The following is a 6,000-nucleotide window of genomic DNA, read 5'->3' as shown; positions in this document are numbered from 1 at the left end:
ATACATCTAAATAAAGAACTCAAGAATGAAGAAGATGTGGTAAAAGAATACAAGTAAAAGGAATGAATGCTAGGCAATAGCTATAAAATATGGCCATATAAAAATAGAAATAATACAAAATTTGACAATATACAAATAAAAATAATACAACTAAATATCAATAACAAAATAATGTGATGTAACAGTAAAAAATCAAAATGAGGGAAATGGAGGTGGGAAGAGAAAAAAGAGTATTGAGTTCTCAACTTGCATAGCTGGAAATAAATCAGTACTGCCGAACACTGAATAACCTAGGGTAAAGGATAATGACTACAACCTGTTCAGGTATTTCATAATCCCTTCTTAACATTAGAAGGGATATTTTAAGAAATTATATCTTCAGTAAAAAAGAAATGTTTATTTGAGGTTTAATAATTCCTCCAATACCTTTTCTTCTTTCAATTTAAGTGAAATTAAATGTAATAATTTTGTTTAAAAATAGCAGGTAGAGTATGATCCATTTTGAATAAAAGTAATAATATCTGAGTGTCTATATCCATCTATCCATTGTTCTGTCTGTGCCTAGGAAATTGTTAAAATCATAAACTATTTTTAAAAGCATAAACTATCTTTAAAAGTGAAAACAAGGAAGTGATTTTTATATAAATAAAGAAATAACCTTTTGACACATAGAGGGGAAAAGCAGACACTGGAGACTACCAGAGGCAGGAGGGCGGAAGGAGGGAGAGGATCAGGAAAAATAACTAATGGGTACTAGGCTTATTTCCTGTGTGACAAAATAGTTTGTACAAAAAGCCCCCATGACACAAGTTTACCTATGTAACAAACCTGCACATGTACCCCTGAATTTAAAATAAAAACTAAAAAAGAAGAAATAAAGAATCATGGATTTGGGGAGAAGGGTGTGACCTTCAAAATCTCCTTATAGATGGTAATGAGAGAGAAAGGAGAGATTAAGTCCTAAGGGTCACATAGGTTATGGTGATCTGAGCTAATGTTCACTCCAGGCATTCTGATTTCCTATTAGGAATTCAAGCAGTGCAGAAGAGCATAAAAGAACGTTAGAAAAAAAATCACACCAAGTCCTGCCATCTAGAAATAACCATCATTACCATTAGGTGAACATCGTTCCAGAAACTTTTTATCTAGGTATAAGAATTAGTGGATAGATGGATAGATCGTTGAGCAGATAGCAATAATATTATAAAACGGAAGGAGAGTATATGTATTATTTACTAACAGACAGATTCTATTTAATTCCTCAACTATGATATTGTCCAAAGTGATGTAAGAAATCGGTGGCAGAGTTGGCAACAAAACTCAGATTTTTAAATGTCTGGTTTAGGGTCCATATCCTAAAGGATACTTGCTTCTCTGACATACACACACCATTGGGCAGATGTGATGTGCAGATGTGGTATGACAGTGCCACCCCTACACAGGTACATATATGGCTGGCTTGCCTGGTGATCCTGTCTCATCCTGAGGTCTGACTGAGTCTTGTCTGCACCCGTATACCCCACTCTGACGTGGAAGGCACTGCACAGGCACATCAGAGCAGAGACCGGAGATGGATGAATGAGAAAAGTTTCAGAAGGCAGGGCAGTTGGAGCCAAGAGGATTAAGAGAGGAAGAGGGCTTAGGGACAATGATGGGAATCCTAGGGGGCAGAAGGGGAAAAGTGACAGGCACAGAGCACAAGAAAACAAAGCAGGAAGAGAAGAGAGCTGCAGGATGTACAGAGTAAAATAAGGGTCTGGTTCCCACTCTGAGGCCCACAAAAAGATACTTTCCTATGGGCACATACTCGCGTGGACAGAAATGGGGATGCAAGAAGAGCGAATCAGCTTCACCGAGATCGAGTTTGGCAGGAAAAAAAAATACCCCAGCTCAAGAAACGGATTCACTAATAAAAGTGGGTCAAGAACAAGATTAAAAATCAGCTCTTTTCAGAGAGACCCGCATCTAACACACCTGGGGCAAGATGATACATAAACAGACACTTAACGGGTTCAGGATTCACTTGGAAAGAAGGGGTAGTATCTTCTCTGGGGAAGCAGTTGCAAAGAATCACAAGTGACCCAGGAAACCAGACACATAAAACACGTAACTCTGGGTGTCTGGAGGCCATTCTTTCACCCAAGCCACGAGCCTTTTCCACCCCAGGATGCACAATAACTTGGCTGCATTTTGGAGGGCACTGACCAGTACTTGGTACCCAGAGTTCTAGAGGGAACTGAGTAGATCACTCCTGGTCATATGAATGGTGTCATCATACTTGAATTTCTATCAAGCACTGTCACAACTCTCTTGACTCCCCTTGAAGTGATAGAAAAAAGAAAAGCAGGAGGGGGCTGGGCGCGGTGGCTCATGCCTGTAATCCCAGCACTTTGGGAGGCCAAGGTGGGCAGATCACTTGAAGTCAGGAGTTCAAGACCAGCCTGGCCAACATAGTGAAACCCCGTCTCTACTAAAAATACAAAAATTAGCTGGTTGTGGTGGCATGTGCCTGTAGTTCCAGCTACTCGGGAGGCTGAGGCAGGAACCTGGGAGGTGGAGGTTGCAGTGAGCTGAGATCGCACCACTGCACTACAGCCCGGGTGACAGAGCGAGACTTCGTTTCAAAACAAAAAACAACAAAACAAAACAAACCAAGCAAATGAAAAAGCAGGAGGTCTTTCTTAATGACCATGACTAGTCAGAGCCACTTGCCAGCCCCATTTCCATTTTTCTTGCTCTTCCAAACCACTCTAATATTATCACCAGAGAGCAACTCCCTCAGTCTAAAACCTTCGGTGGCTCTCCTGTGCCTTCAAAAATTAGTCCAAAGTCCTTCGTTCAGCATTCAACTTCCTCTACAATCTGGCATCTAACTACCTTTGTGGCTTCCTTTTCCTCCTTATCCTTCCCATTTATCCAATGTTCCAATCACAATATATTCACCAACATTTCCAGAATATACCATGCACCCACCACTCCAGACCTTTACTGTGGCATTCTCATAGCCAGACATACGCTTAATTCATGATCTTTCTATCAAAATCCTACTCATCTTACAAGGCATGGTTCACATGCTCCTGACCCCCTGACCACCCATGGGAATGAAGCATTCCTTCCTTTCAGTGCCACAGCACTCTGTTTTGACCTCTAGTTAGCACTTAATTCATTTTGCCTGGAATTCAGTGCTGTTTAAATCTGTCTTGACTTAAATCTGTCCTAATAGGTGGTAAGTGAATGAATGTTTATTGAACATCTACTGTAGGTGCCAGGCACTTCCACAGATATCATCTAATTTATCCTGTGTTGCTAATATGTGGCAAAGTGTTCACATATTTCAGGTGTTCATAAATGTTTGTTGTGTTATTCCACGAAGAGGAGAGAGACTGTTTGATGTCTGAACTTCTTCAGACGAGCAGTCACTAAACTATGTCTCCTTTGGGGGACTTGATGAAAGAAATGAGAAAATGAGCCAGACTAATCAGCCCAGTTGGACAGCATGAGAAAAGGGTGACAGATATTTCGTCTTTCATAAGTCTGTCTCAGAAAAACTCTAAGTGGGGCATGGTGGCTCAGGCCTGTAATCCCAGCACTTTGAGAAGTCAAGGCAGGAGGATCGCTTGAGCTCAGGAGTTCGAGACCAGCCTGGGCAATAGCGATACCTTGTTTCTACAAATAACTAAAGAAAAAAAAATTAGCCAGGTATCATGGTGCATGTCTGTAGTCCCAGACACTGAGGAGGCTGAGGTGGGAGTATCACTTGAGCCCAGGAGATAGAGGCTGCAGTAAGCTGTGATCACACCACTGCACTCCAGCCTGGGCAACAGAGCGAGACCCTGTCTCAAAAGCAAAAGAGAAAAACAAAAAAGAAGAAAAAAGAAAAAGGAAAATGCCCTAGCCAGAAAAGCACACCATCTTTTTTTTCTGTTTGTTTTTCTTTACCCTACCCAGGAACTCAATACCCATCTCTGGAGTGAGGTCTCATCAGGGTGAACAGTTCTAACCCCAGACCAGCCACTACATCACAGTTCTCTCCAAATTTTAGGCAAGATGGTGCCTCTCATGCTGCCTCAGTTTTCCTTATGTAAAACGGGGGGTTTGAGGCTGGTAGCAGTGGCTCACTCCTGTAATGCTGGGACTTTGGGAAGCTAAGGTGAGAGGATTGCCTGAGGCCAGGAGTTTCAGACCAGCCTGGCCAGCATAGTGAGACCTTTCCCCTATAAAAAACAAATCAAAACAACACAAAACAAAGAATGGGGAGTTTGGGCTGGATGGTCTTGAGGGTCCCTATCAGTGCTATCAAAATCCTAAGATTCTATGTCGAATGAGTGTAATCAAAATGACTTGAGAATGGACTCATTCTTCAGGCCAACTTGCAAACACCAAAACATGGAAGATAATGTAAACATGGCAATAGGACAGTAAATCTCTCCTCTCTTTCTCTCTCTCTCTCGCTCTGTGTGTGTATGTGTGTTCTGTGAATGTTTTCATGTACAATGGGGAGAGAGGTGGAAAGCTGTCAATCCATGAGCGTATATGTTCAAGAATTATTTTTCATTTATTCAGATAAATACATAAATAGTAAAACCATTGCCTGGTTACTCCCCACCAGGGATTACCATTTTTTTTTGTTGGTGTTAATAAGAAATTAACAAAGGTTAATTTTAAATACATTAATCTTACAGCTGAAGATCACTTGAAAAATCCACAGACCTATAGAATCCAATGAGTAACATTAAGAAGTACACTCTCTTCATTTACATCTAACACTGACTAGTCATCCAGAGGATATTCTGTTGGATAAATAAATGAATAAATCAACAGTGTTGCATCAACTTCTGCAGGGGAGAGGGTGTGCATGTAACAGTTGATTTTACTCAGATAATCACTGAAAGTATATCACTTACCAGCTGATCTGAATTCAACTATTGTTTTCAAAACTATCTATTAGACTGGGCTAAACCCTTTCCCAGACAGATTTAGGTGAAAAGATGCAACATATATACAAGACACATGCATATACACATTGCAACATAAACTCCACTTAAGACAGCTCCATAAAAACCCAAGAACCTTCAGCTTGAGGTCGGCGGAGCCTACCTCAGATCTGAAGGATACATGGAGCCCTTTGACTCTTCTGCTGTTATAGAAAACCAAGAATAAACAGGGGCTTCGGTGCTGCTAGTGTCAGGGTCAGTCTCACACCTTTATTTATAGTTAATATTTGTGCAGTTCAGATATCTGAAAATTTGTGCAGTTGTGGTATTTCACCAAGACCGTTTTACCCAAGGCCACAGAATAATGGGCCTCAAATGTAGAAATACCACACTGGTCCCAATAAAAAGGCTCTGACTACACAGGGATTATAAGTTGGCTACAAGTAAAAGGTGTTTGCTCTGCAGGAAAAAGAAATGTTTAAATAAGAAAAAGGAAAAAGAAAGAAGACAAAAAAAATCTTTTTTTGGTTGGGTACATTTTGGCAGGGTGGGGGCAAGGGAATGTGACATTCTGAAGGAAAGAAAACATCCAGAAAGAAAAAGAAAATGAAAAACAAACGACTAATGCACTCCACAGGGTAAAACGCATTTTTAATGCAAACACAGGAGGAGCATGAGAGCTCTTTGGAAATAAGAGACCAGCCAGGTAGTCAGATCATTAGCTCTTAGAAAGCCAAACTTAGCAGCCAGTCTACAAGGAGCAGCACAGCTTTGAGATCAATGTTGTTATAGCAATACAATTTTTAAAAGGAAGGAAAAAAAAAAAACGACAAAAGAAAACCAAATCAGTTCATAAAATTTTGAGCAAAAAATTTAATAGAATATTTTAAAATTTTAATTTCCTCATAAAATATATAGTATTCTTTTAGGGTACTTTTTTTCTATATTGAATGCTTTTCCTAAAATCAAATATGTATTTTCTATTTGCTGAGAATTTTCCCTAAAAGAATTTTTCCCTCCAAATCTGTATATTTTCAAATAGATTCAACCTTCTTGTTTTTGCAGA

Source organism: Pan troglodytes, chromosome 9, assembly GCF_028858775.2.
Source record: "Pan troglodytes isolate AG18354 chromosome 9, NHGRI_mPanTro3-v2.0_pri, whole genome shotgun sequence".
NCBI classification, from domain to species: Eukaryota; Metazoa; Chordata; class Mammalia; order Primates; family Hominidae; genus Pan; species Pan troglodytes.
The sequence above is the reverse complement of the archived record's forward strand: the minus strand, read 5'-3'. Positions refer to the sequence as shown.